This window comes from Hylobates moloch, unplaced genomic scaffold (assembly GCF_009828535.3).
Source record: "Hylobates moloch isolate HMO894 unplaced genomic scaffold, HMol_V3 SCAFFOLD_20, whole genome shotgun sequence".
NCBI classification, from domain to species: Eukaryota; Metazoa; Chordata; class Mammalia; order Primates; family Hylobatidae; genus Hylobates; species Hylobates moloch.
The window spans coordinates 23,225,904-23,248,829 of NW_026652295.1; the positions used below are offsets into that span (position 1 = coordinate 23,225,904).

At 37.7% G+C, this 22,926-nt stretch overlaps 1 pseudogene; it reads left to right on the forward strand.

Moving 5' to 3' along the window:
- The first annotated feature begins 18,164 nt into the window (after positions 1-18,164).
- Positions 18,165-19,250, forward strand: LOC116459641 (interferon-stimulated 20 kDa exonuclease-like 2; annotated as a pseudogene).
- Positions 19,251-22,926: the final 3,676 nt, after the last annotated feature.

Below are 22,926 nucleotides of genomic sequence, written 5' to 3' on the forward strand. Positions count from 1 at the left end.
TTCTAATGTTTACTTGCCAGTTCCGTAAAACAGCAATAATCATAATTTCTGCTTCATAGCATTATTGTAAATATAAAATGAAATCACACATTTAAAGTAATCAGCAAGTACTAAGTACTCAAACTCAGCTATTAACAAGATCTTATAAGATGGGCTACAAAAGCCTGAATTATACATTTTAACACTTGTAAAATGGGCTCGAAGGCAGTATTTGAGGAATTGTAAAAAGGCAATGTTGACAGAACAAAGCAGGATATATAACTCAACATTCAATATTAATTTGTTTATAAAAATAAAATACTTGATAAAATGATTGCAAAGACACTTCAAAGTATTTGCAGCATTCACTTTTTTGTGATGAAATTATTAATATATTGATGAATACTGACGCTATTTCACTGGCCTTGCCAGAAACGAGCCTTTTGGTGAATCATCTTGTTTACTTAACCAATGGAAATTCTGTACAACAGGGAATGAGCTAATCTAGCCTGAGCATTGCGAAAGGATGTGTGCTTAATTAGTGAACTCTGCAAAGAGCTTTGCACTACAAGAACACCATCCTGCTCAAGTGGGTTCTTCATTAGCTTAAGCCTATTAGTTCTTCTGTCATGTTTGGACATACAGAAACAAGAAATCAGAACCTGAGATCTAAAACATAGCTTTAACAGCACCTCATAGGACTCCTACAATGTATGCTTGAAAAAATACAAGCCCAGAGCATTTATGTGACAGGCCAAAGTCAAGCATCTGGCTATAAGCACAACCTGGTTAGGAGTCTAAGTCTTGCCATTTACAGACCCCTGATTTCCCCTTGACATTCTGATGTCTAAGTGGAAGTTTGACGATGTATCTGGCCAAAATTGCCTTAACCATATGTTAATGAGAGAAAGAATATAGGTTTCAGCTAAGTATCAAGAACAAGGTAGTGAAATTCAGAATGATTTTTCAACACATCATCAAGGTTGCTTTTCCTTGCTGTTCAAATGGAAACAAAATACAGTGCCAAAAAGCAAAACAAAATCAAAAAGCAAAGTCTCTTATAATGCAGTTTCTACAGATAATAGTTTTGTTCTTATCTTTGAAGGTCACAAATATCCATAATGCTATTCAGTCACCAGCAAAAGGTAATGCAAAGAGGACAAATATTGTTTCATGTAACAATTACATTTTACTGAAAGGCAAAGTAATATGACTTGCATAATCTCAGATTGTTTTAATTACAAAGGAAAAGACCCCAAATCCCCTTTTCATGAACTCTTCAAATAAAAGATAGGCTCACAAGCCAAAGGCAGCAGAATAATTAAGATTCATGACTATAAAGAGCTAAGGAGGAAGCTGGGCTTTCACAGTGAGAACTAATAATGTAATCATGAAAAAATAGGAACAGCGTCCTGGGAGAGAGAGGGAGACTGAGACCTAAGAGTAAGGCTATCTTCCTGTGGATTTCATGTGCGGAGCCCATACGCCACTACAGACTGTCGTGCTGCTGAGAGGAAAGGTGCACTTTGCATTTAAAGAGTAACACCAGTTCTGAAATTTGAGCAGCAGTTAAGAATAACTTCTAGGAAGGTTACTTTGGCATCTTGCTTGTCTTCCCAAAGAGAACCTGCCCTTACCGTTTCCAAATTCTCTACCCAAGGCTGCTCTTTGGTCTTAGAGATCTGCACACTTAGAGTTGCATCAATTACATTCAAAGTGAGTAAGTCTTTCTTTCCTACCTTGATAGCAAGCTACATTCATGCAGTTGATGTGGTCACCCAGTAATTCACCTCTTCAAAGCACATGAAAATTCTTAAGGAATAAAAGACATAACTTGGAAGATGATGAGGAATAGTAACTCCAAGATATACAAATTGTATGACTTGGCAGCATAAATAAAAATTGAGAAAAATAGGCCTAAGAATGTATTTTACACATAAAAAATCTGTAATTGCCTTTTGTGCAAGATTGTTAGAGGCAAAAAAAAAAAAATAGACCATTTACAAAGCAATTAGGTGTTATCCTGGGGAAAATGTAACATTAAAAAGAAGATTACAGTCAACCGTTCAAAGCCTTTTTTTGTGCCCTGTAGGGTCCTATGCTTTAAATGTGCAATTGAGGAGTTGACCTACTAGGGATATCTGATGAGGTTCTACAAGCCAAGCTGCTGATGGCAGAGGATAGCTTCATTACAGTGTGATAACAGCCTAATTCTGCTGCTTATTACAGACCTGAAGTGCCCCCAGATATAATTGGATATTTTTCCCCATCTGAATTCCAACATCATTGCTAGTCATTGACAAGTGACAAATAGAGGACACACTCAGCATTGCACAGAAATTCCAAGGACACTGCACTAAATTGAGAAAAGTGGATTCTAAATATGAACAGTCAGGGAAGGTAGAGAGAGATCAACAGCAGACTTTTTCCCTTACACTAACCTTGCAATCACCTCGTTTTCCTTAGTGCACTCTTACTCAGCTGAAGCCTCTCATTCTATAGTTTTCTCACATTTGAGCCATTAAGTAAAAATCAGGGGCTAATGATTCAGAATACTTACTAATATGGTTCACCTGGGAATTTTCAACTGGGAACTCCAGTCGTGAATTCCACCTCCCAAAAAGGACCATTGTGCTTGGTATTCTTATACCCAGGAGTATGTATTAGAATTTTACATTGAACTATCCATTTTAGATTATGATTGGAAAGATCAGTGTGTAAAGGGAACTCTAATAGATTTGTCAGCACAGGCTATGCTACAACTAACAACGAAGAGCTTTTTAGAACAGTGATGAAGATCAAATATCAGACTGCTTGGATTTGAATACCACCTAGCTTTGCGAGCTAGGTGACCTTCAGCAACTTCCCAGCTTCTTTTATTGAGATGGAGTCTCGCTCTGTCACCCAGTGTCTCAATCTCGGCTCACTGCAACCTCCGCCTTGTGGGCTGAAGCAATTCTCCTGCCCCAGCCTTCCTAGTAGCTGGGATTACAGGTGCCCGCCACCATGCCCAGCTAATTTTTGTATTTTTAGTAGAAACGGGTTTTCACCATGTTGGCCAGGCTGGTCTCGAACTCCTGACCCCAGGTGATCCACCCATCTCGGCATCCCAAAGTACTGGGATTACAGATGTGTGCCCCCGCACCCAGCCCTTCCTGGCTTCTTAAAACTTCAGTTTTCATCTCTAAAATGGGCATAATAACAGTACATGTTAGCAACAATTCAGTGAGATAATCTCTTAACAGCTTAGCACTGTACAAAACACATTGTCACCAAATGTTAGCTTATGTTAGGAGAGTGTTAAAGAGAAAATGAGCAGAGAACTAAGGTCTATTTTTCTTAAGGGATATCCTTTAAAAAATGACAAAATTGTAATACATTTAAATTTCTCTAGTGGAGATTCTCAAACTCTAGCATTCATGAGAATCACCTGGAGAGCTTGTTGAATTTTTTTTTTTTTTTTTACCCACCCCCACATCCTGGCAGTGTCTGATTCAATAGGTATGGGGTAGAGGGCTGAGAATTTGCATTTCTAACAAGCTCCTAGGTGATGTGGATGCTGCTGGCCAGAGGACTACATGCTGAGAGCTGCTGCTATAGCAAAGGAGAGCGAGCTGATTAATTGGGCACTCACCACGTGTCAGCCACTATGGACCTATGGCATTTACTTCAGTGAAAAGCACTGATCTTTCTATCCAGATATAAAAGCCACATTTCTAAGCCAGTCATGAATATTGCCATTCAGTTCTAAAAGGTTGACAAGTACTAAGACATTCTCCTGGGCAAAAAAGTATATTTGCACTTACATACATATGATTGGAATCAATTCTGGTCACACTACTTAATAAACAGATTTTTGTATCTATTAAATATGGTTTGGTCGGTGAATAATGTACTCTGCCCTACCCTCCAAGATTTATATGCCAAAGGATTTGTCATACCAAAATAAAAAGAACACAGGGGAATGAAGTGATGGGTCAGGAAATTAAGTTCATAATAAAAGTATCATTTTTCAAGATTCCTTATTCTGGCATTAATCCAAATTTCAGTGTCAGTAACGGTCGTTAGTTATAATTTTTAAAAAGAATTGTATAATATATTCTAATTACTCTTCTATCATTATCAGCACTTTAAAAATACAATATGCATAATAAAATAACACCACAAAATAAACTGAAAATATGTTTAAAATTCTCCATGAGCACTTGGGGGAGTGGAATTTTTTTTAAAACTAGTTTAAAATGGAAATAAGAAAAAGGACTATTTTAAACCCTTGAAATTTCACATTCAAGATAAATAATAAGGACATTTCTATCTACTTCTCCCTTTTACTTAAAGTATTATTCAGGGCATAATCTTTAAAGCCAGTCAAATCAATAAATGCTACACAAAAGCCTGGTATAGGAACAGGGCAACCTCATCAATACCAGCTTCATAGTACAATAACATTCTATCTTACTGAATGTTAAGGTGTAAAGTACAAATTAAACATGACAATATAAGCAGTAATTCCACTTTTGTCTTCTTAGAATGCATTTCTTGACTATAGTCAATTTGACCTTCATAGCCAGGACCAAGTGAAGCAAGTTTTAAAATAAATGGATAATGGAAAATAAGCCTTTATTTGGTGAATTTTAATGTATTCTGCTTACAAATCACTAGTAAATAACTTTTAGAGCAAAGCTTCTTACAAAATGCTTTAGTCTTATTATCATTCAAATAATAAACTGTATATTCCTACTAATTATTGGTACTTATGCCTATTGGATTTCTCCATTTTTCTTTCATATTTATCTTGGATCTTGATCTTCTTGAATCTTAGCCAAGAATATGTTCAAAGAACTCTAAACTCAAAGAAAGTTCAACGTGTGATTTAAGAGGAAAGCCTTTCATTTTCATTTTGTTTCATTGTGAACAAATCCCTTTGACTATTTGAGGTTTTTTTCTAACAGAAATAAATGAGATTTGGAGAAAAGTATTTTGGTGGTAGTTTGAGCATTTTCTTTTAACCAAAGCAAAAAACAGAGTTTGTTTTGCTTTTGAAGATGGACATCTATAGATAATTCTTCTATAGTGTAAAGCAAAGTCTAATTTTCATGAAATTCTATTTGTTAGTCAAATTATCCCATTCAGCCCTTTGGACATAGGCATTTTCTAGAAGCTAAGATTGTTGAGACATAAGGAATAGAATGTGATTAATGAAGATTTGCTGAAGAAGGAATTCCAGACACATCCAATGACTGTTCAACAATGGTGGAAGTCACACTCCCTACAGAAAGAGCTGTTTACCATGCTGTTTAACACCAGATACCGCATATGAGCCAACTTTGGGAAGATGCACTAATTTCAAGCACCTTTTGCCTAAGTAACTATCATTAATTGAGCTCCTTCTATCTGCTAGCCATTGTACTGGAGACACAAGAAAAAAGACACTGCTCATCCCATCTCCCCTTTCTGAAACACACACACACACACACACACACACACACACACACACACACCCTCTTTCTCTCTCTCTCAGCCTCCCATACAGAGGGTTTGCAATCCCCCAGGAGAGAAAAGCTACATACACTGTCCTTTTCCTTTAGTTTCCATCATCTGCTTGTGTACTGGAATTCTGCTCGTGTGCTCTAGCCACACTGGAACTCTTCTAGGTCTTTGAAGGCATCACGCTACTTCCTATCCCAAAGCCTGAGCATACTCTTCCCTCTCACTTGGGAAACGCTGTCTGCCTTTACCACGGTACACACTGTTCATTCTTCAGGTGTCACATTAAACACTGCTTTCTCAGCAAAGCCATCTCTAATTCCCTATAAGATGTCCTCAAAGCTCTGAGATACTTGCCTTGTAGCATGCATCACAGTAGGTAACCATGTATTGGTGGAAATTTCTGGTGCACATCCATCTTCTCTACTTGTCAACAGCAACATCAAATGGGCTTGCTTATCATGTGCCATGCTAAGTGTTTGGAATACAATAATGAAGACAGAGTTTCTATTCCATGCAACTATATGCTAATGTTAGATGTAATCATCTAATAACGATTTTAATATTAAGAGACAAATAAGCAAGATTTGATCATTGTAATGTTAAAGGACTGCTTTAAATAATGGGAAGCTGATGCATCAGGAATGAGATGGTGCCAACAAAAAATGTGCACCAGGCACAGGAAGAGCCAGTGCAAAAGGCTGGGAAGAGCCACTTCTAGTGAAAAGCGTCAGAGGAGGATAAAAGAGCTGGAACTTAGCAAGCAACGGTGAGAGAACTATGAAAGAGGGATGACAAGGCAAAGTAGGCAATAGACCTTATAGATCTCCATAGTCGAGGAAAGAAGTTAATTCTAAACCAATGGAAAGAGTGAGATTTTGGTACAACTTAGTAAGTAGTGACATAAGAACAAGTAGTTCTGCTTAAAGAAAGAATGGTAAGGTACAAAGAGCATCAGAAGTGATATACTGAGCCATACCTTAAAGGAAACTTCAAGAGAAAAAGGAAAGTTTATTAAGTCTATAAACTTGGTCTTTGCAACAGATTTCACAGCAAATTGTATTGAGAAGTGAATGTCCTTTGAAACAAACTCTCAGTGCCCGCGTAAAATAATATCAAAGGCTGCTATGAGCAAAACTAAACATTAGGTTGGTGCAAAAGCAATTGTGCCAACCTATACAAAGTGTCAGCCCAAGTCAAAAGTTTGTTCACTTGTCTAGATCAAGGAACGGCCAGCAAAATGTTTAGGATATTGCTGGGCTACACACACAGCTGCAGAAAGTCAGACCAAGGACGCCGTCGCAAGCTTGGGAATTCTTGGGGCAGGAAAAGGAGATGAACTATGCAAGACACCGGATGCCTGCTTCTAGAGTCCTCTGCTCAAGGAATATCCAAGTTTACGCTTTCCGTTCACTGCAGAAAAGTGAGGTGTTCCAATAATCATCAGGCAAAACCTATAATTGTTCTCAGGTTATGTGACTATATTTATTAAGCCACCCAACTAATGGAACACAAACAAAAAGCTACTATTTTCTGATCCACCCTACACTGTACCAAAGTAATCTGTTTTGGACAGGTCATTCCTTGCAGGTAAGATCAATATTAGCACACACTGTCCAAAAGCAAATCAGGCCAGTAAACTGTAAATTCTGTGAGAGCAGGGACCATGTGGATTTGCTCATTAACTTGGCATGTTTAGCTCATAGTAGAGGCTCAATTAACATTTGAATGAATACACACCTGATAAAGATAACACTATCACAAATAAGCATAAATTATATATAGCATGGTAGTTGAGGAGGAGAAATATTACTTCCCACCAGGGTGCTCAGGAAAACTAGCCACAGTAAAAGAGATTTGAGCTAGATATTGTAGGATTATAATTATGATAAAAATGACTATGAAGATGGAGGATGCAAATAACACTTAACTATGTAGAGCTAACCATCTACTAGGCACTATCCTAAGCATTTTCATACATTAATCCATTAATCTCTAGTAAGCCTGTGAAGTAAAGCCTATTATCATTCTAATTTTTCAGATAAAAAAACAGACTAGATGTGCTTTTGATTAACAGAAAAGTACAAGGAGAGCACAATAAGAACAAGAGATCAATAAACTCAGTAAATTCTAAATTAAAATGCAAATTACCCCACCCTTCATTGTCCACAGATACCCTCACAACAGCCACAGAGACAGGGCAAATAAATGATGCCCTCCCAAAGAACATTAGTAGAATCTATTTATTGAATGTGCTGAATTCAAATGGCTTTTTTTTTTCCCATCCCAGCCTTCAAACATGAAGTTTTTGGAGACACCTTGACAGCTCCTATAGTTCACTTAAATGGATGATTTCTTTCTAAATCAAACAACCCAATTTCAATGCAGTTCTTAGCTCTTCTATTGGATGGGATGAGCAATGAGGTAAAGCGTGAAAGGAGAAAGAAAAGAATGATATTCATAGGACAAAGAAACAGAGCAGAGAAACCACTCTAAGTCCAGTGGTTTCTCTGCTGTAAGTTCTAAACACAGCTTTCTCTTTGTATCAGTCTGTTTTCACACTGCTATAAAGAACTACCCGAGACTGGGTAGTTTATAAAGGAAAGACGTTTAATTGACTCACAGTTCAGCATAGCTGCGGAGGCCTCAGGAAACTTACAATCACGGCGGAAGGTGAAGAGGAAGCAAGACACCTTCCTCCCAAGGCAGCAGGAAGAAGCAGTGCTGAACACAGGGGGAAAAGCCCCTTATGAAACCATCGGATCTCGTGAGAACTCACTATCAAGAGAACAGCATGAGGGTACCGCCCCCATGATTCAATTACCTCCACCTGGTCTCTCCCTTGGCCTGGGGATAATAGGGACTTGGGGTTTACATTTCAAGGTGAAACTTGGGTGGGGATGCAAAGCCTAACCATATCACTATTTTACTAATTACTTTACCCTAGAAAAGTTGCTTAAATTCTTTGGGCCTCACTTTCTTCATCTGTATGAAAGGATTGGGTTGGATCATCTTTAATATCCCACTTGTCTACTTCTATGTAGGTTTCTTAGTGAACTGGAAATTTAGAAAGTACATCCGTGTCCATTCAGGAACAGAAATCAAAGCTTCCATATCTGCTGGAGAAAATAGAAGTTGCTGCAGTGAGAACAGCATCAATTATTAGTTACACCTGCTCCATTACTTTGTCAGTACTTGACACTGAGCCAGGTGCAGTGGGAGCATTTGACAACCTGCTCTTACCTTCCTCACAGTTGTTAGGAATTTCATTTAATTTCAGTAAATTAAGAAGCTAGTTAGGAATTCACTGTGGGAGAGGCTATTTTTAAAACTTAAGAAAAATTATCACAGAGGTCACTGATGCTGAGACAAGCATCAGTTCATAACCGGCCTTCCCAGGTAAGTGCATGAGGTCGGTGCTTTATGAAATACAAACAGCTGAGCAGTCTGGGACACACTTTGATAATGCTCAAGTTATTAAACCTTGTTAACCTCTCAGGAACACACAGGGACAACTATAAATAATGATTCTGACAGGTTTCAGGATTTATTTCTAAGTTATTATTTAGTATCCAAGAAATAAAAATTATAGTCTGCCAGCCTGACCAACATCATGAAACCCTGTCTCTACTAAAAATACAAAAATTAGCTGGGCATGAGTGACACGCACCTGTAATCCCAGCTACTCAGGAGGCTGAGGCAGGAGAATCGCTTGAACCAGGGAGGCGGAGGTTGCAGTGAGCCCAGATCGCACCATTGCACTCCAGCCTGGTAACAGAGTGAGACTCTGTCTCAAAAAAAAAAAAAAGGTAGTCTGGATTCAAGACATCTGAGTTCTGATACTGGCCCTGCCATTGATTTCTTGTGCAATTTTGTGCAAGTCATCTAACCTCAGGAAGCCTGTTTCCTTATCTGCATAATAAAGGAGTTGAACTCAACATTATTCAAACAAACATATGGTACTCTACTAGGCACCTGGGAAACAAGAGTGAATACAAGTGTAGTATATTAGTGTATAAGGTCGGGAGCAAAATGCATGCAAATAACTGTGCTGGAGCCCAAATAACTAGATGGAGATACTGGTCCTTTCCTTTAAATACTAGAATGCTATGCCACACCTGCTTCACCTATTTATTCATCATCCTAAGTCCTCTTTCCCAACAAAGACACAGAAAAAGAAAATAAACATTGCCCAGAAAGTGCTTGACATACTCCTTCCTTGATCATACACTTGGATTCATTGAGAAACTGTCTTATGACTCATTCATTCAACAATCAGGTGCTAAAGATGAGCAGAGCAATTCCAGGAAGATCCAGATGTAAAAAAGTGTCTGTCTTCAGGAACTCACAGGCTGAGACACCGAAACAAACAGCACAATGAGCACAATGACAGAGGATTACAGGATGCAATGGAAACACACAGGAATTGCACTTCCCCTAGAGGAGGGAAGCAAGGAATGAAGGAATACCTAAGAAGAAGAAATTCTAACATACTGTTGTTTATTTTATCTTCTTATCAAAGATCTTATTAAAGCTAAAGTAATCCTATCTTGTTTATTACCTATTCATCTGTTTCTATGTTTATTTTCTTCCTTCCCTATAACTGTTTTCTGTTGCTGCTATAACAAATTACTGCACGTTTAGCAGCTTAAACAACACAATTGTTCTATCTTACAGTTTTGGAGGTCAAAAATACAAAATGGATTCAATAGGCTAAAGCCAAGGCATCAGAAAACCATTCCTTCTGAGAAGGGGGAGAATCTGTGTCCTTACCTTTTCCAGCTTCTAGAGGCCGTCCACATTCCCTGGCTCATGACCCCTTCCCTCCATCCTCAAAAACGGCATCACATATCTTTCTGTACCTTTTTCTGTAGTCATATCAGTGTCTAATTCTGTTCTTCTGCCTCCCTAGTCCACTTTTAAGATTTTTTTGTGGCTACAATTGGGCCCACCTGGATAATCCAGGCTAATTTACCTAATTTAAGGTAAGCCAATTAGCAACCTTAATTTCACCTGCAATCATACTGACCTCCTTGCCTTGTAAACTAACATATTCACAGGTTCTGGGGATTAATGAATGGATGTCTCTGAGGGAACCACTATTCTTCCTACCACACTCCTCTTCTAGAAAAATTCATTGTGAACAGAAACTTTACCTTTACCCACTATTGTAGCTTCAACAGGTGGAGCAGCACCTGGCACACACAAGATACTCAATAGTTATTTGTTGATTGAATGGCTAATTGACAATGGTGATACCACACCAAAAATAATCGTTAATTTTTTAATTAAAAATACTTTATTGATTAAAAATGCTAACAATCAGCCGGGCATGGTGGCTCACGCCGGTAATCCCAGCACTTTGGGAGGTCGAGGCAGGCGGATCACGAGGTCAGGAGATTGAGACCATCTGGCTAACACGGTGAAACCCCATCTCTATTAAAAATACAAAAAAAAATTAGCTGGGCTTGGTGGTGGGCGCCTGTAGTCCCAGCTTACTCGGGAGGCTGAGGCAGGAGAATGGCATGAACCCGGGAGGCAGAGCTTGCAGTGAGCCGAGATCTCGCCACTGCACTCTAGCCTGGGCGACAGAGCGAGACTCCGTCTCAAAAAAAAAAAAAAAAAGAAAAGAAAAGAAAAAACTAACAATCATCTGAGCCTTTAGCAACTCACACTTTTTGCCAGTACAGGGTTTTGCATCCATGTTGATGGCTGCTGACTGATCAGAGTGGTGGCTGATAAAGGTTGGGATGGCTGTGGCAATTTCTTAAGACCACGATGAAGTTTACTGCATTGATTGACTCTTCCTTGCGATATTCCTCTGTAGCATGCAATGCTGTTTCATAGCACTTTACCCACACTAGAGTTTCTTTCAAACTTCAGACAATCTTCTGGAACCCTGCCACTGCTTTATCAACTAAGGTTATGCAATATTCTAAATACTATGTTGTCATTTCAACAACGTTCACAGCATCTTCACCAGGAAGAGATTCCAGCTCAATAAACCACTTTCTTTGCTCACTCATAAGAAGCAACTCCTTATCCGTTAAAGTTTTATCATGAGATTTCAGCAATTTAATCACATCTTCAGGCTCCACTTTTAATTCTGGTTTTCTTCCTGTTTTCACCACATCTGCAGTTACTTACTTTTTATTTCAATAGCTTTAGGGATGCAACTGTTTTTTGTTTGTTTGTTTTTGTTACAAAGAATGAATTGTATTACTGAACTCCGGGATTTTAGTGTACCCATCACCCAGATAGTGTACACTGCACACAATAGGTAGTCTTTTTATCCTTCACCTCTCTCCCACCTTCCCTACTTCTGAGTCTCCAATGTTCACTATACTACACTGTATGCCTCTGCATACCCATAGCTTAGCTCCTACTTATAAGTGAGAACGTATGTGGTATTTGGTTTTCTGTTCCTGAGTTACTTCGCTTAGCATAATGACCTCCAGTTCCATCCAACTTGCTGCAAAATACATTATTTCATTCATTTTTGAGTCTCAGTAGTATTCCAAGTGTATATATACCACATTTTCTTTATCCACTCATTGGTTAATGAGCCCTTAGGTTGATTCCGTATCTTTGCAGTTGTGAATGGTACTGCAATAAACATATGTGTGCAGATGTATTTTTCATATAATGACTTTTTTCCCTTGGGTAGGTACCCAGTAGTGGAATTGCTGGATTGGCTAGTAGATCTACTTTTAGTTCTTTGAGAAATCTCCATACTGCTTTCCATAGAGGTTGTGCTAATTTAAATTCCCACCAGCAGTGTATAGCATTCCCTTTTCACCACGTCTGTGCCAATGTCTATTGTTTTCTGACTTTTTGATAATGGCCATCTGGCTGGGGTAAGGTGACATCTCATTCACCAATGACATCTCATTGTGGTTTTAATCTGCATTACCCTGATGATTAGTGATACTGAGCATTTTTTCACGTTTGTTGGCCATTTGTATATCTTCCTTTGAGAAATGTATGTTCATGTCATTTCCCACTTTTAAATGGGATTATTTGTTCTTTTCATGCTGATTTGTTTGAGCTCCTTGTAGATTTTGGATATTAGTCCTTTGTCAGATGCATAGTTTGCAAATATTTCCTCCCATTCTGTAAGTTGTCTGTTTACTCTGTTGATAGTTTCTTTTGCTGTGCAGAAACTTTTTAGTTTAATTAGATTCCATTTATTTATTTTTGTTTTTGTTGCATTTGTTTTGGGGGGTCTTAGTCATAAATTCTTTGCATAGGCCAATGTCCAGAAGAGGTTTTTCTTAGGGTTTTCTTCTAGAATTGTTACAGTTTCTGGTCTTAGATTTAAGTCTTTAACCTATCTCAAGTTAATTTTCCTATATGGTGAGAGATAGGGATCCCGTTTCATTCTTCTGCATGTGGCTGTCCAATTTTCCCAGTACCATTTATTAAATAGAGAGTCTTCTCCCCAGGATATGTTTTTGTCTGCTTTGTGAAAGATTAGTTGGTTGTCAGTATTTGGCTTTACTTCTGGGTTCACTTTTCTGTTCCATTGGTCTGTGTGTCTACTTTTATACCAGTACCATGCTGTTTTGGTTACTATAGGCTAACATATCCCAGAAGACTTAAATATTATAGCAATATGGGAATAGAGGAGTAAGAGTTTCCTTATAAGAGCAGGTGTGGGTGTGGGATGCTGCATTTGCTTTCTATGGATGCTATAACAAAATATTATAAACTTGGTAGCTTTGAACAATAAAAATTAATTACTTTTAAGTTCAGAAGACCAAAAATCTAAAACCAAGGCATTAGCAAGGTCAATTCCTTCTGAAGGCTCTGAAGGAAAAATTGTCCTAGGCCTCTCTCCTAGCTTCTGGTGGTTGCCAGCAATCTTTGACATTCCTTTGCTTGTAGACACACCACTCCAATCCCTATCTCAATCTTTCCATCACCTTCTTCTGTGTCTCTGTGTCCTCCCTTCTTCTTACAAGGACACCAGTGGTTTTACAAGATCACCCTAAATCCAGGATCAGTTCAACTCAAGATCCTCAATTGATTACATCTGCAAAAACGCTATGTCCAAGTAATGTCACATTCTGAACTTCCATGTGCACATGAATTTTGGGAGGAACCTATTCAACCCACTCCAGATGCTCTTCTTGTACTATGACTTACAAACACAGTGCTTCTCAAGGCTCCAAATGGCCTCAAGATTGGTGTCTCTGGGTCTACAATGGTCAGAAAACACTTTCTACTATAAAATTAACAGAGACTCTGTAGACATTTCTCCCCTTTTCTCCTGCATCATGGTTTTTGAAGTACTTCTTGGAAAGAAAATCGGCTGCACTAACATAGCTCTTAAAATAATTTATCTTTATCAGTAAAACCTCAGGAAAATTAAACCATGAAGATACATTTCCAAAATGCACTATTGGTTTGAATGAAGTCCACAAAGACTCCAAAGCAAGAATGAAGCCTGGGGTGTGTGCCCTCTCCCTTCAGGAGGCTTTTCAACTCTTGGTAAAAGGATTCCAGATACAAATGGACAGCTGGCCTAGATTGGGATGTGGAAGAATGTAAATAGCTGTTGGCTTATTATAGTAGAAATCTCAAGCACTTATTGTTGCTTTCAGTTGGGTGGATTTTTTTTATGTGGCTCAGTTTTCTATAGTTGGTGATGGGAGAAATACCTTTTGTTTAGCCTAGCACAGTAAGTCGAGCTGCAGTCTCTCATCAGAATAGGGAGTGAAAAGATGGAACCCCAGGTGGTACAGACTTTCCTAATACAAAACTTAGGGCTTTACTGTTACAAAATATCAGAAAAGGCTAAGGGTTCACTTAAAAAAAAAAAACAGTAAGGTCAAATCTACAGTGTTTTCCTAGGCAACACCCCTCAGTGCACCATTATTCCCTGTGTTCCTTTTAGCAAGGTGGACAGGTTCACTTATAAAGCATTTCAAGAGAATGAAATAGTAAATTATATTAAGAGTCCCAGAATAACAATTAGAAATTTGATAGGACTCTGTAGACTTTCTTCCCATATAATTCTATGGCTAGCCAACACAAGGAAATTTGAAGAGTCCAATAAAACAGATATTAAGAAAGGAAATGTTACTCTTTTGCTACCATCTTTTGTGTGAGGGATCATTTTATTAATATTAAGTTAGATTAAAAAGTATAGTTGCTATTAAAGATCTAAGACTTTGAAGTCCCTTGGTTTACCACTGTCTCTCCTTTACCAATATCCCCAAAACTAATCCTTTTTTTAACAATTACTAACCACTTTTATTTCTGAAATGCAGAAAATAAGAGTTTTACCTCCAAATCAATGCACAGTGCTTTGCACGTACCAGATAATGTACAAAAACTTGTTGATATAAATGAGACAGAAATAGAAACCAAGCTTCAGAAACTCACTGAATAAAACTGACAAAAAGAAGTAACATCATTTATTTATTCAAGAATAGAGAAGTTCTAGTTTTTGATGCAGGAATAGCCCCTTTTCTTCTGAAACTCTGCTTGCCATCCAGGTGCATTCTTTGGAGTGAGAAAGGCAGAATTATTTATACTGTGGAATTGTATAAATTACAGCCCAGAAAAAAAAAAAAAAAAAAAACGCTGATCCATTTCACTTCAAAGCCATACACTCTCAAGCCCCCTCATACATGTTAAATTTCTGAGTGTTGTGATATGTCATTCTTTGGCCTCACAGGAAATTTGAGCAACCATACTGAACAATCAATATAAATCTTTTTTCTTTTCATAACATCCAATCAATATTTTCCAACTTTGTTTTGAGTCAAAGCAAGATTTTTACAGTTTCTTTGATATGTACTTCTATTTAAAAATTTTTGCATTTCTGCTTCAAAATCTAATTCCCTTTCAAAATACATTTCTAAAACTACGTTCTAATAATACCAATTGTAAGAAAAAGCATGCAGAGATACATGCAGACTTGACAAATCGATGGCCTTTGGAAGATAACTGAAACCATTCTTGTTGGAAGTGACTAGAGGAGTGTTGAATATATAAATTTAATCATTGATTCTAAATTAGTAATAACTGCCGGCCTCGTTTTAAAAGACCTATATGCCAACATGTACTGAAGAATAGTGGAAAGGGCAATTTTTAAAAAAAAAAAAAAAGGGTCAACGAGCTGTGTAATTGTGTTGTTACATGAATGCCTCTTCTTTGTAAATTTTTGAAACTTTTTCCTGGAATATTATCAAAGCTAATACAATAACTATATATCCACCACTCAGAATTAATATCAACATTCTATCATGTTCGATTCAGATTTTCATTTTTGTGAAAGATCTAAAATCTACAGATAAAATTTCACTCTTCTCTGAACCCCTCCCCAATCTAATACCTTTCTATCTCCAGCATTAATCGCTGTCCTATATTAGCTGAGTATGCAATATATATTTTAAGGTATTTGTAATCAATGTATATTTAAAGATAATATATAAGTCCATACATACAGAATTATAGAGATTTTTCAGTTTACAGAAATGTTATTAAACCCTATGCAACTTTCTACAATTTGCTTTTTGTTTTTACTTTAACTTAAATGTTTTGAAATCTATCCATATATATTCAATATAGTCCATTCAATTTAACTGATGTATTATATCCTGAATAAATAACTTGTTTATCAATTTTTCTCCATGCGAACATTTGAGCTTTTTTCTCTCTCTCTTACAAATAATACTATCCTTTGCACAATTACATATCCTAGAATTATCCAAGACATATATCCACAACTGGAATTGTCAGAACATGGTGTACAAGGGGTCTTCAAAAGTTCATGAAAAATGTGTACTATGAAAAAACTCTGCATAGGTTTCAAATTTTTTGCACCAAAATGAACTCATGTTACCTTGTTATAATATGTCTAAACAGCATCTAATTTGCGGCACTAGGAAGGATAAGATACCAGTTCGAAAAGAGTCCCTAGCAGAGCAACATGAATTCTGCTAAAATTGAAGTAAGAACACACGCCAAACTTATGCTAAAGCATGGGTAGAAGAAAGGTAACATCATTAGCTGGGTGTGGTGGCGCTTGCCTGTAGTCCCAGCTGTTTGGGAGGCTGAGGCTGGGAGGCGGAGGTTGCAGTGAGCCGAGATCACACTACTGCACTCCAGCCTGGGTGACAGAGCAAGACTCCATCTTAAAAAAAGAAAAAAGAAAAGAATGGTGAAATATTGATGTTTTAGAAAATGTTTCTGGGGATAATGCCCCAAAGAAATCAGCAGTTTACAAATAAATAGCTCATTTTAAGAGACACGACAATGTTGAAGCTCATAGCGGCAGACCATCCACATCAATTTGCAAGGAAAAATGTATCTTGCTTGTGCCCTAACTGAAGAAGGCCAACATTTAACAGCAGAAACAATAGTCAACATCATGGACATTTCAGCTGGTTCAGTGTGCACAATTTTAATTGAAAAATTAAAGTTGAGCAAAAATTAAAGTTGCCAAAAACATTGCACCCATTTCAGCTGCAGACAAGAGCACAGATTTAGACAGAAATTTTAAACAAGTGGGATCAAGATCCTGAAGTATTATTTTTTGAAGAATTATAACAGAAGATGAAATATGGCTTTACTACTACACGCCTGAAGACAAAGCACAATCTAAGCAATGGCTACCAAGAGATGGAAGTGGCCCAGTCAAGAGCAAATGTCATGGCAACAGTTTTTTGGAATACTCAAGGAATTTTGCTTGTTGATTTTCTGGAGGGCCAAAGAACAATAAAATCTTATTATGAGAGTGTTTTTGAGAAAGTTAGCCAAAGCTTTAGCAGAAAAAAATCCTGGGAGAGCTTCACTAGAGAGTCCTCCTCCACCACAACAATGCTCCTGCCAATTCCTCATCAAACAAGGACAATTTTGCAAGAGTTTTGACGGGAAATCACTAGGCATTAACCTTACAGTTCTAACTTGGCTCCTTCTGACCTTGTTTTTTGCATGTTTCCAAATCTTAAAAAATATTTAAAAGGTACTTAATTTCGTCAGTTAATAATGCATTTTAAGATGCAGAAAAGGCCTTCGATAAAATTCAACATCCCTTCACGTTAAAAACTCTCAATAAACTAGGTATTGAAGGAACATACCTCAAAATAAGAGCCATGTATGACAAACCCACAGCCAATATCATACTGGGGAAAAGCTGAAAGGATGCCCCTTGAAAACCAGCACAAGATAAGGATGCCCTCTCTCACCACTCATATTTAACATAGGATTGGAAGTTCTAGACAGGGCAATCAGGGAAGACAAATAAGTAAAGGGTATTCAGGTAGGAAGAGAGGAAGTGAAATTATCTTTGTTTGCAGATGACATGATCCTAAATCTAGAAAACCCCACAGTCTCAGCCCAAAAGCTTCTTAAGCTATTAAGCAACTTCAGCAAAGTCTCAGGATACAAAATCAATGTGCAGAAATCACTAGCATTCCTATGCACCAACAACAGGAAAGCAGAGAGCAAAATCATGAATGAACTCCCATTCACAGCTGCTACAAAAAGAATAAAATATCTGTCAGCACCGCATCGATTTCCGCATCTGGCTCTGAACACTTCCAGTCTTAGCTGGGCTCTTTTGGGAGAAGGCTGTGCTACAGACCTTCACATGTTAAACAGTAGGATTCAACAAGGAATGAGTCCCACATCTTCCTTTCATCCATCCTTCTTTCCCACCTTCTCTTCCACTTCCCACTGTCCTTATGCCTACTTTACTGCTCAATCTGGATTTGGGGGAACCTCCTCCCAAAAAAACATTAGAAGGAAATGCCTAGCACTGAAATTTTGTCAAGCAGTGGAAGCTCCTGGAACAGAGGGGCTTTCTGAGTAAAAAGAACCAGCCCCCTTGCAAGGCACCTAAGTTGCACTCCAAACCTCCAAAAAGGGGGAAACTCCTAGGGTGGATGGCACTTGGAAGACCCCTCCCTTCCTAAAAAAGAAGAAGACCACTGCCTCCAGCAATGGGTCAGGACAATCCCTGGACAAGAAAGCTGCAGTGTTTTGACTGACCCCTGCCCGTTTGAAGAAGGCTGATTCTGTTGCTGCTAAACTAGATTTGTTGGGGGAGATCTGGAGTGTCCTTCCAAAGATTAATACCCACCCAACCCACTCCCAGAAGAAAGGCTCCCAGAATAAATCCTCTAAGAAGAACCATCTTCAGAAGAATGCCCCACAGAACTCCACCCAAGCTCATTCTGAGAATAAATGCTCCGGAGCATCCCAAAAGTTGCCAAGGAATATGATGGTGGCAATTGAATCTAAGATGGTAGGTACAGGACCAAAGGGGCATGTTAGTTCCTTGGCTCAATGTAGCATTGTCAACTACAATGGAGATGTGCTTTAAGATGAGTATATCCTTCCCCCCGCCACATTGTGGACTACTGGACCAGATGGAGTGGTATCCAGAAGCAGCACATAGGTGAATGCCACACCCTTCAAGATTGCTGGAGGCCAGATCTTGAAGATACTCACAGGGAAGATAGTGGTGGGGCATGCCATCCACAACGACTTCAAAGCCCTTCAGTACTTTTACCCCAAGTCCCTCACCTGTGACACCACCCATATCCCCACCTCCTCAACTGGAAGGATCCCATATCCCCCCACCTGACCACCCAGAGAATGCTGCCATGTCTCTGAAGCATCTTGCCGAAAAGCTGCTAAACCAGGATATCCAGGTTAGGAAGAGAGGATATTCCTCTGTGGAAGATGCCCAGGCCACCATGGAGCTGTACAAGTTGGTTGAAGTCAAGTGGGAAGAGCACCTATCCCAGAATCCCCCTAAAGACTAGCAGCAGTGGGGACGCTGGTGATGTGGGGAGACAGAAGCAGTGCTCAGGAGAAACAGGGCAGCAGACCGATGGACAGCTCCACCAACTCCACATCTTTGGAAGCTAGAATTGTGGGGAGAGAGAAGCTCTACCCCAGACTTAATATCCACTGAAATTTCACCTCTGGTGTTGTGTCTTGTGTCTGGTTAAGTGTCCCATGGAAGCGGGAAGCCTTCACGTCAGAACACAGCCCTATACCATTTACTTCTAAATGGTGCTAGCCACAAGTGCCCCAGGGTGCTCTGTGCCAGTCAAGATTTTTAACTTTCAAGGGCAGGGCATGCTAGGAAATGTAGTTTCCCAAACTGCCTTATCACTTGGGTGGACATATGTCTCTTTTTATGCCTTTTGGTCTTGAATAATTAACAGCAAAAGTAATTGCAACAAAAAGAAAATTGACAAATGGGATCGAATTAAACTAAAGAGCTTCTGCACAGCAAAATAAACTATCATCAGAGCGAACAGACAACCTCCAGAATGGGAGGAAATTTTTGCAATCTGTCCATCTGACAAAGGTCTAATATCCAGAGTCTACAAGGAACTTAAGCAAATTAACAGGAAAAAAAAAACATTAAAAAGTGGTCAAAGGATATGAACAGACACTTCTCAAAAGAAGACATTCATGTGGCCAACAAACATCTGAGAAAAAGCTTAACATCACTGATCATTAGAGAAATGCAAACCAAAACCACAATGAGATACCATCTCACACAAGTCAGAATGGCAATTACTAAAAAGTCAAGAAACAACAGATGTTGGTGAAGATGCAGAGAAAAGGAAATGCTTTTACATTGTTGGTGGGGATGTAAATCAGTTCAACCATTTTGGAAGATGGTGTGGCAATTCCTTAAAGATCTAAAAACAGAAATATCATTTGACCCAACAATTCCATTACTGGGTATATACCCAAAGGAATATAAATCATTCTATTATAAAGATACATGCACATCTATGTTCATTGCAGCACTATTCACAATAGCAAAGACATTTTATCAACCCGAATGCCCATCAGTGATAGGCTGGGTAAAGAAAATGTGGGATGAAACTGGAAACCATCATTCTCAGTAAACTATCACAAGGACAAAAAACCAAACACCACATGTTCTCACTCATAGGTGGGAATTGAACAATGAGAACACATGGACACAGGAAGGGGAACATCACACTCTGGGTACTGTTGTGGGGTGCGGGGAGGGGGGAGGGACAGCATTAGGGGCTATACCTAATGCTAAATGACGAGTTAATGGGTGCAGCACACCAATATGGCACATGGATACATATGTAACAAACCTGCACATTGTGCACATGTACCCTAAAACTTAAAGTATGATAATAATTTAAAAAAAAAAGAAAAGAAAATGTGGTACTTATACATCATGGAATACTATGCAGCCATAAAAAGGAATGAGATCATGTCTTTTGCAGAAACATGGATGGAGCTGGAAGCAGTTATCCTCAGCAAACTAACACACGGTTCATTTTTCTATTGAGCTCTTTAAGATTTGTAACATATAGTAATATTTTTGTGTCTAGTGATTATTGATCTGCATTGTATATTGCAAATGTCTTCTGTAGTTCATCTTTTAACTTAATGTCTTTTTTTTTAGCAGAAGGTTTTAAACTTTATAAAACATCAAAGTTTGTCTTTCATTATAACTTCTTGCTCTGTCCGACTTAAGAAATCCTTTCCACCCTGTGGCCATACATATACCAAATGTATTTTATTCTAACATTTTGAATGTTTAAGATTTTAATGCATATCTAGGACTTTTTAAAATGTTATAAATGTACCCATTTACAAAAATTGAATTTCATAAATGACATTACATTTATTTGTAAATATTATAAATTAAATATTACCTATTAATGTAGTTTACATTAAAGAATTATATTTTTGAACATTTGGAATTTTAATATATATTACAGTATTTAATGTATATTTAGAACACATATATTTTATACAATTTTTTCTTTCTTTATAAGTTCTGAAGGTGCCTGGTTTAAGAGATCCTTCCCTATCCTGTGGTTATGATATTTTACTATATTTTATTCTAATTTTTGTGTTATTTTATTTTATTTTTTGTTACGGAAAATCAAATAGATCGAACTCGGTGTTTGAAATGGCTATGGTCCCATGCAGGCTTAGGTCTAGCTAAGTGCTCTCTAGCTGCTCTATTTATTCTCAGACAAAAGTATTTATGTAGATTTATTAGAAGATTGGTTCTGGCACAATATTAGGGCAGAAATACTTATCATGCTGCTAGATTTAATAGGAATGCTTCTGAAGTTTCTTCCATTAAATACCACACCATAGTTTCCTGAACATCTCCTTCTAGTCCTAATTCGCAAAAGATTTTATCATAAATACATGCTGAATTGTATTGATTGCTGCTTATTCTACAACTGTAGGAATTTACTATGCTTTTCTTTATGCTGTAAATGTGGTGGATTAGATTTATAAATTTTTGTGAATGTGAGGCAGCCTTCTATTCCTAGGATAAGTCCCATTTTACTTCTTATTTATTCATTTATTTTGAACATCTGCATTTTGCTAATAATTTATGATTTTTTACATGTACATTCATACATAAAATTAGACTATCTTATTTTCATGTATTATAATAAATTATGTCACTAAGTTTATACTAACCTAATAAAATAAGCTATATATCTCTTCATATTTTTCCCTTTTCTAAAACAGGAAATATCTACTTAGTAAAATTTCAGCAAAATTCACTTACAAAACATTCTGAACCAGGACTCTTTTTTTTATGGGGGAGATTCTTGACTAGGAAATTAATTTCTTCACTTTTAATTGCTTCATTCAGAGGTTTAAAAATTTCTTCTTGAGTTAGTTCAGGTAATGTATATATTTATTTTTTAAGTGACCATGTATCCGAGCTTTCAAATTTCTTCATAAGTTTATGTTACGTGTTTCTAGTACTCTCATGATTTGTATACTCTCTTTTCTCATCGGATTAGACTCTTTTCAGTCAGGAAAGACTAATGCAGGCTAGACTTCTCATAAAGTCATTATTCCATCTAATCAATCATTGAATCATTGAATATGCATTGATCTTGAAAGGTACAGAGAAAACAACTGATAAAACCCTCCAAGCCCAAGAATCAAAATGTGATTGAGTTTAAGTAGAGTTTGTTATGTTTTAATGAAAAATATTTCTTTTTTAGTTGTCGGTCTTTGTTATATCACAATCTATGTATTATCTACTTGCATAATATTGTATAAATATATGCTTTGATAAGCGAACATTTCAATAAATATTCTTAATTGTAGGGGAAAAAATCACTGGGTAGAAAAAATGTGATACTTTCTTTTCTTTTCCAATACCATCAGTCATGAAGAAATAACCAAGGGATCACCTCCATCTGGAGGAAGCTTGTGATAATTCCAGGACATAGAAAGCAATAGCTTTTGGTTTATGTGGAGAAATAGGAACACTTTTACACTGTTGGTGGGACTGTAAACTAGTTCAACCATTGTGGAAGTCAGTGTGGCGATTCCTCAGGGATCTAGAACTAGAAATACCATTTGACCCAGCCATCCCATTACTGGGTATATACCCAAAGGACTATAAATCATGCTGCTATAAAGACACATGCACACGTATGTTTATTG